We start from the raw sequence: 16,412 nt of genomic DNA, 5'->3' as shown, positions 1-16,412 counted from the left end.
AGTGATGACCTCTAATGTTCACTTATGGGAGGAGTGGAAATTAACAAGTAGTCAAATTATCCCTTCCCACCCATAGGCATTATGGGGGAGAATACTTTAGAGATATTTTTTTCTAAACCATATTTTAAAATAGATGAAAAGAAGTGTGAGTAATGTGAAGTGAAATAAGTAGTTATAGATTCAAATGGAGGTTTGTGCAAGTTTTTCATGTCAACTTTACTCCAAGAACTTTCACTCTGAAATTGTAACCTTACTAATTTTTTATTTTAAAATATTCTTATTTTATGAAGTAATGGGTAGAATAGAGAATTTATTTATGTTTATTTTTATACATTTACTTTCTAAAATAAAAAGTTAAGCCTGTTAATTCCTGAAAATTTCTTGCAAATTTTATCCATCTGTGAAATTAAAAAGTCTGGGAACCAGTGATCTATACTAAGTGATAAGATAGATTCACAATAAAATATTCATTAGGATAATCCTGGAACAGTATTATGAGTAATCTGATTTTCACATTGCAGGTTAACCATTTTGTTTCAGCCTTGCTTCTTCGACTCGATTGGATGTGCATTTACAGAAAGCCTTCAGTTATACCAGGTATCATCTTAAATGATGCTGACAAAAAGATACATAAGTGTGGTCTTTGCTTTTGAGAACAAGCCAGATTAGTGCAAGAGATAGGGGGAAAAAGAAACATTTAAGCTCTGTCATCAATGTGATACCTGTAATCAGAATAATAGATGTATATACACGGTAGTAAAATAATTAAGTCAGGGAAGGGAGTGCAATCAGGGAAGGCTTCACAAAGAAGGTCCCACTTCTATTAGGGTTTGATGGACAGACAGAGTCCTCTGGGTTAGCATGGACTGCAGGGAAGGCTGTTCTACCCAAAGGAAACTACCTGCCCCAAGACACTGAGGCTTGAGAAAGTTGGATCATTGATATTGATAGAGCAGCCATTTCAGGTCTCAAATGAAAGAATGTCCAGAGAAGAAACTTAAGGGGTAGCCAGGAGTCAGATTATAAAGGGACTTGTATGTTTTGCTGAGATGTCTGGACTGTATTCAATATATGCCTAGATAATCTCTGAAGGTATCAAGCAGGAGAGAATTGGAAATCTTTCAAAAAATGTATTGGGATTTCCTTTCTGCCTCAGTAAGAATAGCAGCAGAAAAAGGAGACCAAATATGTATGGATTGACTCCATTAAGGAAGCTGTAGGTGAGCCTATAGCAGCTGAGCAGGGTTGTTGGGGACAGGATACTGTGGACATCGCTCATTCATAGATTCACCAGGAGTCCGAGTTGACTCAACAGCATGGAACACAAGTAAATACAAGTGGACTGAACATAATTTAATATTTTACTGATGATTAAACATTTTTCAGTGACATTCTCAATGAATATCAGTTCTCACATGACAAACACATAAGAAGAGGACTGGGGCCTTTTCTAGAGACTCTGGAAATGCATTTTTTAATGCTTTGTTTATTTATTTTTAGAGAGGAGAAGGGAGGGAGAAAGAGGGAGAGAAACATCAATGTGTGGTTGTTTCCCACATGCCCCCCACTGGGGACCTGGCCCACAACCCAGGCATGTGCCCCGACCAGGAATCGAATGGACAACCCCTTGGTTTGCAGGCCAGCACTCAATCCACTGAGCCACACCAGCCAGGGCTCCGGAAATATTTCTTGAAATTTCTTTATAAAAACAAATTACTATGGAAGCATTTTCTCTTACTACATCTCATTCTTGTTAAATTAAGAAAGGGCTAGGGGCCCCAGCTGCTGTGGCTCAGTGGCTTGAGTGTCAGCCTGGGAACCAAAGGGTCGCTGGTTCAATTCCCAGTCAGGGCACATGCTTGGGTTGCAAGGCCAGGTCCCCAGTAAGGGGGGGGGGTGCATAAGAAACAACCACATTTCTTTTCCTCCCTTCCTTACTCTCTAAATAAATAAATAAATAAAATATGTTTTAAAAAAAAGGGCTGGGGGAACAGATTTTGGGTTGACACTTATTAATTGAGTTCTTCTGAATTTTACTGTAGAAAATCATATATATGTATTATCCACCCACAAGCTGAGTGAGGGATGAAATTGTGCCACTTATAAATAGTGTTTGGAGATGCATTATACTCTCTGGAGAAATGGATATATATTTACCATTTCTCTATTTGTTACTCAACATGTAGTAGTTACTATATAAATATATGGTAAATTGAAAAGATGGTAACAATTTTTCGGAGGAAGACGAATTACTGACTTACCTAGTAGTTCTTCAACATGGTTTTTAAACTTTGTATATAAATAGGGAGAAGACGTGATCATAAAGTATTTTACTCTTTAAACAAGTTTAACAAAGATCTATCTACACAGCTGTTAAAACTCTATAGCTAAATTGGCACATTGGGGAACATTTCTTTTTAAGGGAGTGGGATTTGTGTAGAGATGGGAAATGAAGGTAGTAGATAAAATACCTCTGAATGGAAGGTGCAAATTGTAATTTCTCCAAGGTTAGAATTGGGGCTGTGTTTAGTAACTGAACAGCTTTAAGAATGACCTGCATTTAGAAGTTCTAGGTTTGCAGGTTTTCTAAATTCTTTCTCAATATGAAATGCCAGTAGGAGCATTGCATGAGCTAAAAAGTGATAAATAATCTTTTTGAGGGCAAGTGTGAAATAGAGGGCACCTTATATTTGTAAGGTGATGATGTCAGCGTGGTTGGTTAAGTGTAAGTGAGATAATCTGAAGGTTACTGTAGACTGTCCTCTGGAGTTATGAGCCCAGTGTGCTAGGGTAACAAAAACAATCTGGTCAGCCTAGAGCAGGTATTCACAAAGAACTTGAAAACATCACCTAGACCTTGAACAAAACCCTGCAGTTGTATACACATCTAAAATACTAGATGTTTTCATTTCAATATCATAGAAGATACTAGAATATAGAATGTTCTTATTCTGATTATATTCTAATATAGATGATCAGAACCCAGAAGCACTCTTAAAGCTTGAGAACAGGAAATGAGGAGAAAACTAGGAGCATTACTTTACCTTGGCTGTAGGAAAAAGAAACACACACACACACACACACACACACACACAACCAACCAACCAACAACCTGGAATAGGGCTGAGAATAAGGGTTGAGTTATAGACAAAAACTGTGAAGACTCTGTATAAACAATAACTCAGATATTTCCTTGTCGTTTGCTCCCACCAGACTTACGTAAACCCCCTACCATATTCCCCTCTTATCATTCTTCGATATTTATGGGCACCCCCAGGAGATTGTTCACCTGCACTCGCGGAAAAGTCTTACTGACTACAGGTGTTTATTTCCCCCTTTCTGGCGCTAACCTCCCTTTCAGAGTACCGCTGAGCGCTGTCACTTTCTTGGCACTATTGGTTTCCCCTGGGCTGTCACTGCAAATGCACTAAGTATTCTGAGGTCCAAAGTCTCCAGCTTAATTGGAAAACTTAAACGTTTCCCACCAACATTCTTAGATGGGTACCAACACTTAACCGTATCCAATTTTAGTAGTCACAACCCTTTGGGTTCTTACGGCTCCGGTGGGAAAGTGGGGTCGTCCTAGTGCAGATCCCAGGCTGCCGCAGAACTTCTCTTTTCATGGGTGAGGTTTTGCTGCATGGTTAAGCTTCTGTTGCCAGGCTCCTTCTTTCCCTCAAGGAATAAGCTTTCTGGTGCCCACTTGGGCTTAACTTGGGCGCCCTCTGCTACAGTTCTAGCAAAGGGGGACAGACGTCGTCAACTTGAAGTTATTAGGAGGGGGACCGTTTATCCAATCTTTTCAGAAAAGTAACTTAGCTATCATGACAAACGCCAAGCAAAAAACAAAGCACGTGAATTGAACGGGGCGTTTACAGGACACTATTTAAATAATTTTTAAAGTGAAAGAACTTTAAAACTCAAGGAAGCAATCAAGAAACCTCCAGGTTTGCAGGTAGCCTAATTAAAGCTCTTCGGGGTAGCGCAATGCCAGTGGAATCGACGGTAGGAATCCAGTGGACCGTGAGTGGAAACTTGTTGAGTACATCTCAGGAGCAGTTAGTACTAGAATTGCAGCTGTTCTAACTCATTGTAACCGAGGATGCGATTCCAGCTCGGGATATATTACTCATCTAGAGAAGATTTTGAAGTTTTCTCCCTTTTCGGCTTTCTCCAATTCAGACTGTGATTTTGTCCACGACCCCTATCAAGATTTAAAGGGAAAGGCGCTTAGGAAATGGCAAATTGGGCAGGAGTCTGAGGTTGTATTTCTCGACCCGTAAAGGGAGAGTGATCATCGGTAAGGGGCTTGCAGACTAACTCCTTCCTTGCCCAATCAGGTGCACAGGAAGATGTGCTTTTACCAATAAAAATAAAGTTCGTTTTCCGGAGGCGGGAGGCTGAGCCTTGACTGCCAGTTCTCCAAAGCAACGATGGAGTAGAAGACAGAGAATGATTAGAAGGAGGACCAACCCGGGAAAGGGGGCGGGGTGAGGGTGGGGGTAATTTTGACCGGCAGCCGGGCTGGCCAGTGGAGTGCTAGGATTGCTGTTCCTGTTGTAGTGTTTCTCGCCAATCAGCAAGGTTGGGGAGTGGGCGGGGCGGGGAAGGGTGGTAAGAGCTCGCCGCACAGCCGAGCGCCCGTCGGGCTCGGGAGAGGGAGAGAGAAAAATACGGTTAAAATTAGCGTCGGAGGGAGGTTTAACCACAGATCGGTTCCGATCGGATTATTCCTTAAAGGGGACGCGCCATTGTCAAAAGAACAGAGCCTGGGCCCGAGGGCGGGGACCAGCGGCGATTAAAGAGGAGGCAGCTGCACTTGGACTGGGTACGGGTAGGTGTTGCTCGGGGAAAGGCGCTTCATTTCACTTTCTTTTCCAGCCCCAGAGGCAGGCACCGGGATGCCCGCCGACTTGCGGCCCCAGCCCGGGCGGGAGACCAGGTCACCAGCTCTCGCTCGGCAGCCCTTCCTGATGGAAGCCGAGGGGGAGGTGGGCCAGGATGGCTGGCAAGCTGCTCCGCTCGGGCCAAGACTCCTAACGGACACTGGACCGCGGCGCAGTCCCCGCCTCAAACCGAAAACCCGCCGGAGCGGCAGCGGGTCCTCGGGGAACGCCGCGCGCCCGGCTCCTTTCGTGCGCGCCCCCTTCCCTCGCGCGCCCGCCTCCCCTCGCGCGCGCCGCCTGTTCGCGGACTCCCGGAGCCGCGGGTGGGGGGAGGAAAACGGTGGCAGCGAGGCGGCGGGCGGTCAGCGGCCGCGGTTTCGCGGCTCCAGCTGTGAAGGGTGGGCGGAGGAGCAAACTTGGCGAGGCAGCTGGCGGCTCCCGGCGGAAGGGGTGCTGGGGTCCGGCGGAGCGCGCGGAATCGCCTGCCCGGCCCAGCATTGTCCCTCTTTTCCTTTGCTCTCTCCGCCCACTGCTGGCGGTGGTAGGGAGGGGTGCGGATGCGGGCGCAGTGCCCGCGTCGCTGCGGGCCGGCCGCGCACCCCCAGACCCGGAGCTTTCCGGAGCCAGAGTGGCCCAACCGACGCCGCAGCCACCGCCCGAGGGCGGTCCGGGCCTGCGAGTGGCTTTGCAGCTCTCCATCCGCTCCGGCGCAGGCTGCCTGGGTGCTGAGCTCTTCCTTCCAACTTTTCTTTGCCAATTGATGGAAGTTGTGGCTTCTGGGCGGCAGGTTCTTTGGGCATAAGCTCGTTTCCTGCGTCCAGGAGAGGCTGATGTTTAGTGCGAAATGGTTCTTGATAGCTGTTGATCTTTCTCCCATCCCAGTTTCGTTCCCCGGCACATAAAACTCTTTTCATGTACGTTTTCGACTATATGGGAGCGTTAAACTCTTTTAGGTCAAGATAACTTGAAAAAAAAGTGAGGGGGTGCTGGTGAGGGTGAGAGCTCCACGTAAAACCAAACTTACTTTGGACTGGGGAAAGTAATACCTCGACTTACTTGCGGGGCTCTTTTAGAAGGAGAAGGGAACGGAAAAAAAGAAAAGGAAGAAAATTGCTAGGGTCTATGAGATTAGGAAAAATATAATTTTGATAGTAATACTTTTGTAAAAGGCTATTCTGCCTAGCAAGTATCTTCTGTAAAGTTAATTTCTACTACTGAACTCATAGGCATTATTGTTAGTAACAGCAGCTTTTACTATTGATAAAACAAGTGTAAGAGGTTTTTTCATCTTGAGCATTATTGCTATGCGGTACCTGTCGATACTTGCTAAAGAAATCATATTTAGAAACGGCACATTCCTTGTTAGAGACCTTATTTAGAAAAGGAATGCTTTCGTAGCACTCATTTTTTTGACAGTTTCTTGTGCATACTTTGCCAGAGTACTTGCATGTGCAACTCACAACTCTATAAACAAAGTAGCAGTGGGTATGTTATTCTGTAGCCTGTTTTTTGCTACTCATTATCAAAAATAACATTCCATCCAATTATTTTCCTTCTATCCTGAGTTAGTTTGTAGAATTACTTCTGTAGAAGAGTGAATTTCGTCGGAATACCTGACCCAGTGTTTTCGTTTTTTAAAGCAATACTAACAGCTTCCCAAAGTGTTGATTAACAAACACACTAGTAACTTTATGAGTGACGTGGAACATAACAATGTAAGCTTATAGGGTCAGCAATAACAACAAAGAAGCAACTCTACTTGGGAAACTGAAAATCAATTTCAGATGATAATGTTTGAGATTTACTCTCTCCCACAGAATTTAGGGAATGTAGACACAAACATCTTTTGTAGTAACCTTTTTTAATTCAATTTTTTAAATTTTCAATTACAGTTGACCCACAATACTATATTGGTTTCATGTGCAAAACATAGTGATTAAACATGTATGTAACTTACAAAATGTGTGATCATCCCTATAGTCTAGTAACTGACTGTATACATAGTTATTGAAATATTATTGACTAAATTTCCTGTACTGTAGTACTCTTGATAGTAACTGACATTGTTATACCTGGTATCACCCCACTTTTACTCTCTTAATCTGCTCTTTTGAGACAAGGATGGCAGACAAGCTTGCAGGCATAATCTTCCTTTCCATTTCATAATAGAAAGTAGAAGATTAAGACAAATTTCCAAATTTCCATCTCTGTTTACTTACCAACTTCTTTAAACAATACAGGAGAGACTTTCTGAACTTTTAAAAGAGCACATGTAAAGAAAACATTCAGAAAGAATTAACTTTGAAATATCTAGGTTATGTTTTCTGGAAAACACAGTTTTCCTGTGAGCTTTTCACTTTTTTAAAAAACACATTGTGTTATGCGTGCACATTGCCGAGACGTTTCTTCCGTTGTGAACGGCCCCTTGGGAACCCTGGGGACTAACTAGGATTGGCTTTCATTTCTGTGTGAAATCACTGTGTCACCTAGGACCTTCCTAGTACCCAGTAAATGTGTTGTCTTAGGTCTTTTGACAGAAAGAAAAAGATAATGTTCTATAGACTTACTGAGAAACTTGTTTTATTTTTTAATAAACACCTTTCTAAAGTTAAACAAAAGTGGAGCAATTGCTTCAGCAATTGGGGGAATTATGTTAACCTTTTTGTTTTGTGTACAAAATGTGATTTAATTGTTTATTATTATTATTATATCTTCCACAGACACCTTTTGTGCCAGTGATTGTCACAATTAGTAGAACTAGGTTTAATCTGTCAACATCATCTGTTGAAAACCCATTTGTTTAAGGAGTATTATGGGAAGATAAAGTAGAGATGCATGGCAGTCATTACTCTCAAAACTATACAGTTTAATGGGAAGGTGCAAAATTATCGCCCATTAGAAAAAGACTGTGTATCTTAGTGCAGTGACAGGTGCAGAGTAGCAGCGACACAGGATTGATGCCAACATGTTAAAGACAGAATCCCAGGTGAGTTTGGAAAGCTTTCATTGCTTTGTATGATTGGCAGCCATCGACTTGCTCTCTGTATCTTTGGGCCTCTTTCTGCTCATTTTGTTTTTTTCACTTATTTTGTATCTTTTAAAAAATCTTATATATATGTGAGGTACATTTTATATATTTTTAAATAAATTAAAAATATGTTTGGGGGTTGGCTGAGTGTATGTATGTACTCTGCTTGAACTATTTTTATCTACAAAATATTAGCGGGGGCAGTGCATGTGCTCTGTGTTTCAACAGTAGTTGAACCGCACCAGAGGGATCATCCCAGCTGCACCATCACCGTGTCTGCAAGCTTTACTTCTCCTAATCCCAAGGGGCTGCTCTCTTCTCTCCTTTTGTAAAGCCCAGTTACAGCACAAGCCGTGCTCTGACGTACCGTGTGGTTATGTGTGTGGTTCTTCCTTAGGTTGTGGACTTGGGTAAAGACCATTCATAAAAATTGGAAGCCCTCGCTCCCCACCCCGCCTTCTATTGTTGATTGAAGTACTTGAGCAGTTCTGTCAGACCATTAGTATTTTATAAAAAGTGTAAGCTGTATAAAAGTTTAAAATTGGGGTGGGGCCAGGGGGGAGAGAAGGTATGTTTGTTTAAAGGGAAAGTCATCATTTTTCCTTACCACCAAAGTATCACATGCATTTAAAAATATTAATATGGCCCTGGCTGGTGTGGCTCAGTGGATTGAGCCACCAGCCTGCAAACCAAAGGGTCACCAGTTTGATTCCCAGTCAGGGCACATGTCTGTGTTGTGGGCCAGGTCCCCAGTAGGGGGCACATGAATAAGCAACCACACATTGCTATTTCCCTCTCTTTCTCCTTCCCTTCCCTTCTGTATAAAAATAAATAACATCTAAAAAAATAAAAATATTAATATGAAAGAAATGCATACTTTATAAATTAAAAGTACTCCCATAACACTGCCCTTATCACATTATAACTATTGGTAATGGTTTGTGTTTATTCTTCGCTCCCGCCCTCGCCCTTTTTATTACCTTAGGTAGAACAGCCTTAAACTGTCATACTCGAAAATTTTAATTAGTAAGTTGTTTACTGAGAATGGAAAAAGGTAGTCAGTTTTTATACATTTATTACAGATTTTCCCAGGCTCGGTAATTCTGTTTATTTCTAACCTTTTCTTGAGTTATAAAGCTCACACCAGCATTTTTTTATATTCAGAAATAGACTTCATAATCATTTCAAAAATTATTCAAAACCTATGTCCCTGAACAGTTTATCTGCCTTTCCTGTGAAATACATTTGGAGTATATACTCTGAGCATAATCTCTTCTCATTTCTTGATTTTTCTCATCTCTAAAAAGCATTTAAGTGACTTTGAAACTGCCAGCAGGCACTTCTCATGGTAGCTGAAGGAGTTTTCAGAGGCTTTGCCCTCACAGGAAGTTGCTTATAAAGAGGGAGCTACAATTTAGGCATGAACCAGGCGATAAGCTTCTGTTGTTTTAAGGGCTTCATGAGGCTGGCCCAGAGGGGAAAAAGGTTTCCCAAAGCAAGTGGCTGGTTGGCCTAATTAGCTGGGCATTCTGCGCATTTTTATTGAGAATTGCACCTACTTTGTGCACCATGCTAGACACTGAAGATAAGGTTAAGTCTGTCTCTATCGCAGGTTATGAACTCCTCTGAGTAGGATTCTTAAAGAGACATGATGGTACATGTGGATTAAAGGCAGTGAAAACAAAGTGCCAGTTTAAGTGAATTTATCATTCACTCTTGTTTATTTTTGTGAATAGATTCATCCGAAGTGTCCTAACAAACAAACCTGGTCATTCTTCCCTAGGAGGTGGGTTGGGGTCCCTGGAGCCTGTTACATGAAACATGTGAGCAGTAGATTTTTTTTTTAAGCCTTGCTATTCCCCAGTGGCAGAATATTTCTGGAATTCTAGTAACACTGAATTTTTCATATACTCTGCAGGGATCATCCATTTCAAAGACTGCCACTGTAAGACGACATTTGTCTTCTAGCAGATAGCTCACATTTTGCTGATAGAATAGTGACACATTCTTTAAACTAAAAAATGCTATAATAGATGTCTTTATCGAGATTTTTTAATGTAAGGACAATAATTATTTTGAAAAATCACATATTAAAATACAGAGTGAAGTATTTCTACCCTGTATAAAATGGACCCCCACCCCACCCCGCGGTGCCTGTTGCTTGATGTATGTATTTGTGGGGAAAGAGCTGGGTTGTTAAGAAAGGGACCTTGCAGAACTGTCGGGAGGGAGACAACTGGTCCAGGGAGACGTTCCAAGAGGTCGGTACACCCATAGTGTCGCAGTTATGAATTTGTTAAGTTTTGTGAAGAACTAAAGTTTTAAAATAACAGCTTTATCGAGGTGTAATTTAGAGGCCACACAACTCATCTATGTAAAGTGGACACCATTTAGTGGTTTCTACTGTATTCCAGAATCTTGCACCAGCACCACAATTAACTTGAGAACGTTTTCATTGCCCCATCACATTCCCATCCCACCCCCGACCCCCAGGCCTGGGCAACCACTGGTCTACATCTCTGTCTTTATGCATTTGCTTGTTCTGGGCTGGACATTTCATAACATGAAAAATTACATTTTAATAGATGTACCTTCCTATATAAATTGGTTCCTCCTAATGCATGCGTATTAGTCCTAGGAGTGGAGAGGGTCTTTTGTGATGTGTGTAGTTCCAAGTTAGAAAGATGCTCTTTAAAAGGGAATTTATTTGTCTAATTACTTATTCTACCTAAGCCTGGAGAATAATGGGAAAAGAGATTTTTTTCCCACCCTATGAATGTCTTAAGACTGATTTTGGTAACACTTCTTTATATTCATTTAATCATTTGGTGACTTTTCAAGTAAACAATTTATGTCCCGAGTTCTGCATACTGGACTTAAGTAGAGCACAGTACTTTAAAAGAAGTTGTGAGTACTTAATAAGTTGTAAACATTGCTTAATATAATGTGATGTTTACTTCATTGGTTCAAAATATTGTATTGTGCAGCTCACCATGTATTTGATCAAAAATAGTGCTTCCTCAGTTGACTCTGGCGAACTTCCGTGTGTCCCTGCACAGGGCTGGTGGCCTTGTAGGCGCTTCCCTGTTTGTCCATTGCCTGATTGCTGTGATCAGAGATATTGCCGTCAGCTCTGCTAGTCCTTATTTCCCATCTCCTAATAATAAGGGTAGCTGGGTTTATTGAGTGCTTACTGAATGTCATTATACGTATTTTATAGGTACTGTCTTTTAAGGTAAAATGATAAATTTTCTGTAATTATCTCCGCTGATTGTAGTTTTTACAGGCTTCTGATCATTTCTTTGTTTAAAAATTTTTTTAAATATTTTATTTATTTATTTTTAGAGAGAGGGGAAGGGAGGGAGAAAGAGGAAGAGAAACATGAATTAGTTGTTGCCTCTTGAGCACCCCTCACCAGAGACCTGGCTTGTAACCCAGGCATGTGTCCCAACTGGGAATTGAACCAGTGACTCTGGTTTGCAGGCCAGAGCTCAATCCATTGAGCCGCATCACCCAGGGCAAATTATGCTGTCTATTATATTGGTTAAAAAAAAAATTAACATTGGTGGTTCCATTTGTGTCTTTGCAGAAGAACCTCTAGCCATTAACCTGCTCAGTCAGCAATATACAGACCACCATATTTTGTTCATTGTTGGCAAAACCTTTCCTTTCTAAATTGTGTGTGGTTTTGGGGTTGACTTGCTTATTACTTTACCGTTAGTTGTGTCCCTTTGTTTACTCTCATCACGCCTGTCTGAAGAAGTTTCCTTACATTTCTAATTTAATATTTTCAGTGTGCTATGAGACTAGAACCCATAATCACACTCTCGAACTGTGGATAAAAGTGATAGAAGGCTCCATGTGGGGAACAGGAACCAAGGACTTCCCGAGCGTGGAGCTTTAGTGCTAGGACCTCATTATGTTGGTTCTTATTGCCGGGAGGACTCTTGCTTCTTTCCTGGTTTTGGACTGTGTTTCGGGTAGGTGATATTTCTGGATAGCAGAAGGGGGTGTAGCAGAGTGGTGTAGATGTCTAAATTCCTCTGAATAATAGACCTTTTAATTCTGTCTTAAGTCTAACTCAGGTGGATGGAGAACAATTCTTTTTTGCATGTCTTGATACCCTACTTCTTTGAAGACCCATCATAACCACAAGCTTATACACCAGGATACTTGTTGTAAAACAAAACCAAACAGAATTAATACCATGAGCAGAGATTAGAGGCCTTAAAGAACTGTGAGGATACGTGTAAAATGCCACATGTGCCTGTTTCCTAGATAATTTATATTTAAACTGGATCTTTTGGTAATTGATCTACTTTCTTTGAGGTGAAATTATCTTCATAGATGACCTTTTCCGTTCGCGTTGATGACGGTGCAGACCCGCATCTTATATTTAGTACCGAACCCTTAGTTTACGTTCAGTAAATACCGGTTAGGGTTTTAGTTGCAGATTTCTTTATGGCCGTTTCGCTTTTTCCTGTTGTGGAGTTCAGAGTCATGTTCGTAGAGCTGGAATGGTCTTGGGAATAAATTAGTACAGTTCTCACATTTTGTAGATGAGAATGAGATTGTGATTTGTTTATTAAACTGTGGACAGAAGTGAGTTCTTTTCCATTCCCAGTCCAGTATTTTTCCTGTTCTAGCGTATGCTTACCCAAGTAAAAAGTTTGAGGGATGGATAGACAGACTCTTAGACATACGCAGCCTCTGTAACAGGTCTGTAGAAATTTTATGTTATACCCAGCAGTGTCTGCATTCTTAATATGTGTAAGTTAGTTGTAAACTATACACTACATATTATGTACATAATAAGAAATTAACAAAAAGTGAAATAAAGATGAAAAACATTTTAAAAGGCATTATTTCCATGCTTTTGATTCTACTTAAAACATTATAAAAATAAGTATGATTGAATGTCATTGCTTTAAAAACTTTTTATTTTGAAATAATTAGACTCGTGAGAAGTTGTAAAAAACAACACAGGGAGTTCTGTGTAACCTTCATTCAGCACCACCCAGTTTTAATATCTTACATAATAATATAGCATAATATTACATTACATTACATAACACCAGGAAATGACATTGGCACAATATTGAGTAGTAGCCGTATTCCGATTTCCTGGTTTTTAATGCACTCACTCATGGGTATGCGTGTGTCATTCTGTGCAGTTTGACAGCATCTCGTGTGTGGATTCATGTAACCACTACAACAGTCAGGATGCAGTACTGTTCCATCACTGCCAAGAAGCGCCCCATGCAGCTCAAGGTCCTCTCCTTCTCCCATCCCTGTTTCCTGGCAACCACTAATTTGTTCTCCATCTCTGTGATTGTGTCATTTGTTAGAATTTTACATAAAGGGAATCATATCGTATGTAACTGTTTGAATCATTCAGCATAATGCCCTAGAAAACCACCCAAGTTGTCGAATATGTCAGTAGTTCATTTCTTCTCACTGCTAAGTAGCATTCGCTGTATGGAGGTACCGCAGTACACAGTTTGAGTATTCACTTGTTGAAGAACATAGGAGTTGTGTCCAGTTTGGGGCTGTTGTGAGTAAAGGTGTATAGGTTTTTGTGAACAAAAGTTTTCATTCCTCTGGAGTCAGTTCCCAAGAGTGGCATTGCTGGGTTACACTGTAAGCATGTTTAGTTTGACAAGAACCCGGAGGACTTTTCCCGGAGTGGCTGTAGGTTCCCCCTGGCGGTGCAGGAGAGATCCGCCTCCTCCATCTGCTTGCCAGAATTTGGTGTTTTGACCGTTTAAAAAATTTTAGTCATTCGAATAGTTGTATAGTGATACCTCATTGTGTTTTAAATTTGCTTTTTCTTACTGGGCACATTAATTGTTTCCCTACTGAGCAGATTGGATTGTTTGTCATTGTTGAGCTTTGAGGTTCTTTACATATTCTAGATACAAGCCCCTTGTCTGACAGAGAGTTGGTAAAATTTTTTCTTCCATCTGCTGCTTGTGCTTTTATCCTGTAACAGGGTCTTTTATAGAGCAAGAAAGGTTAAATTTTCATGCACTGGATTTAATAACTTTTTTTCTTTGACAAATTCTTCTTTTGGTGTCTCGTCTGTGGATCTTTCACCTAGTCCTAGGTCTCAAAGATTTTTTTCCCTAAAAGTTTTATAATTTTTAATTTTGCAAGATAATCGCTCTCTTAAAATGTTTGGTAAAGCACTAGTATTGGTAACAGGCAGTTGCTAGTTCTCCCATTTTCTTGTTGCTTGCTTGTATTTTGCTTACTAATGTTATATCTGATATACCCTTTTTTTACAAAAATCTTTAAAAAATTCATTAGTGGGTGATATAATTCTAATGAGATCTGCCAGTGTACTTCATTGGGCCCCTGCAGGACTTTGCTGATGCTGAAAGTGAACAAGCAAGTGAGGGTATCACACATGTCCCCTCCAGAGGGCGAAACTGCCACCTTTGCTTTAGGACACACTGTGCGTATTCAGTGTCATAGACAGAAACCTTTCTATTTTAATCTCTCTAGGAGAGATTTAATAGAGTTATTAGGTGCTTACATAATTGTTAGCAGGGCCTGAGAGCACGTTTTAGGGGGGTAGTACACAGGGAATTCGGAGGACAGTCTTAGAGCTGTGCTGGAATCCAGAGCTCCTGCCACCCTTGCTGCGCTCGCCTCCACGAGCCCTGGTGGCTGCAGGACTGAGCTGTCGCTGCAAGTCCAGGATTAGGGTTAGTCTCCTCAGGAGCCTCTGTTGCTGCCCCTACGGCCCCTCAAGGAGCTGGAGAGTGGAAACTGGAATGACGCCGTGGAGAAATCTTGTATTTCCACAACTGTGCTTGCCCCACAAATAAAAGAGTGCTTTTCAAATTGCCCGTGGGTGACGGGAGGTCACTGGAGCTGGTCTGTGGTATCAGCACATTTCACACGAATGCCCCGAGCCTGAAGCTGCCCTAATGCAGGACCAAGAGAGGGTGCTGTTGTCGGGTTCACATACTGAATATATGTAAAGCTCACATTTCAAATTTAAGATAACACATATGAATAATCTTCCAGTATTTTCTTTTTACCCCATTGGTTGGCTTGATTGCCCTGCCTCATAAAGGCACATGTACTGCACTGTAAACACGGTACATTTTGAATGATTTAAGTCAGGGGTGTCAAACTCATTTTCACTTGGGGCCACATTAGCCTCACGGTTGCTTACAAAGGGCCGAATGTAACTTTAGGACTGTACAAATGTAACTGCATCTTAACAGGTAAGTGAGAGCCAGTGCTGCCGCCGGGTAGAAACAAGGTGCCGGGCTGGATACAACAAGGTGGAGGGCCAGGTTCGGCCTGTGGGCCTTGTGTTTGCCACCCGTGATTTAAGTAGTAGGAGCAGAGTAGGTCTGGTATGGTTTTTTGCCTCCAAATATTTAAAATTTACCTTAATATGTCTCCCAGTCTCTGAAACCATATCTTTTCCTCTGTAAACATATACAAGTGTATAAAATGTCACTGTTTCGGGAAGCACTCGTTAAGTTCAGTCAGTGTTACTCTTCCCTGGCTGTTGGGACCTGAGCCTTCCCACACCCGTTTTCCCAGCCCTCCCTGGAGAATAGTGTGAGAGAGGCGGGCTTCCTCCTGGAACTGCGCTTCGGAGCCAGGGACTGCCCAGCCATCAGTCACCAGCACTTTGGTATCTACTTGTCAAAAAATAAAGTTTGGCTTGTTTTATTGCATACTTTGGATTTTTTTCCCTGGGTGTAGTGAATTTTGGAACAGAACCCAAAATGAGACATACAGATATCCTTGCAAAGACTGGCATTATGCGATCTGTGTCGGCAATTGATTTAAAATGCAATGACATAGGTTGTGTGAAGAATTGTGAGTATGTGTTTATGTGCATTTTTACAGTGAGAGACCCACAGTTGCATGAGCTTCTCAAAGCAGAGGCCAGGATCCAAGAAGGATTAACAATGGCCACTGTAGGGGTACAAATTCAGTCTCAGCGTTTGACAATGACTTAATACCAAGGCCTCTGCTGTCGTCACAGGCTCCTTCCCTGACCTCCATTCTGGATCTGTAGCCTGTTTCAGGACATCAAAAGACCATTAGTTTAAGGAAGTGTCAAGAATAACATAAGAGATCATTATTATATGGGAAGGGGTACCTGGAAATCCACGACATCATCCCAACAGTTATTAAAAGGGACACATTCCCATATGGTTGATGGGATCCTGAAAGATAATGGTTTGTATGTGTCAAGACAGTAAATGTTGATAATCTCTAATCCAATATATTACACCTTGGGGAATTTATCTGAATGCTTAAAATAGTTTAAAAAATGTATGTTCAAATCTGGAACCTAAAATTGTACAGTTTAACAAGAAATCTACAAATTTAAGTTCTGTAGTTCATCCAGAATTGGTTAAGAGAGGGTTCAGAGATACATAATGCATTGGATTTTCACATGTAGTATGTTACCTTTTCACATAATTTTAGCCTTGTTTCTTAACATATGATCTCTCCTCCTT

General features: G+C 41.4%; 1 protein-coding gene across 3 annotated transcripts in view; it reads left to right on the top strand.

The window, feature by feature from the left end:
• Positions 1-4,617: 4,617 nt before the first annotated feature.
• The window catches only part of FRYL (FRY like transcription coactivator), a 247,593-nt gene continuing 235,798 nt past the window's right edge, over positions 4,618-16,412 (top strand). For 2 of the 3 annotated variants that reach the window (XM_053654985.1, XM_053654986.1), the window contains exon 1: positions 4,618-4,834. The gene's annotated coding sequence lies outside the window, so the exon portion shown is untranslated. The remainder of the gene's footprint in view (positions 4,835-16,412) is intronic. The other variant, XM_053654987.1, reaches the window with a different exon arrangement.

This window comes from Artibeus jamaicensis, unplaced genomic scaffold (assembly GCF_021234435.1).
Source record: "Artibeus jamaicensis isolate MK-2021 breed Jamaican fruit bat unplaced genomic scaffold, CSHL_Jam_final contig_889, whole genome shotgun sequence".
Taxonomy (NCBI): Eukaryota; Metazoa; Chordata; class Mammalia; order Chiroptera; family Phyllostomidae; genus Artibeus; species Artibeus jamaicensis.
Note: the sequence above shows the minus strand (reverse complement) of the source record. Positions and strands in the feature narration are given on the sequence as shown.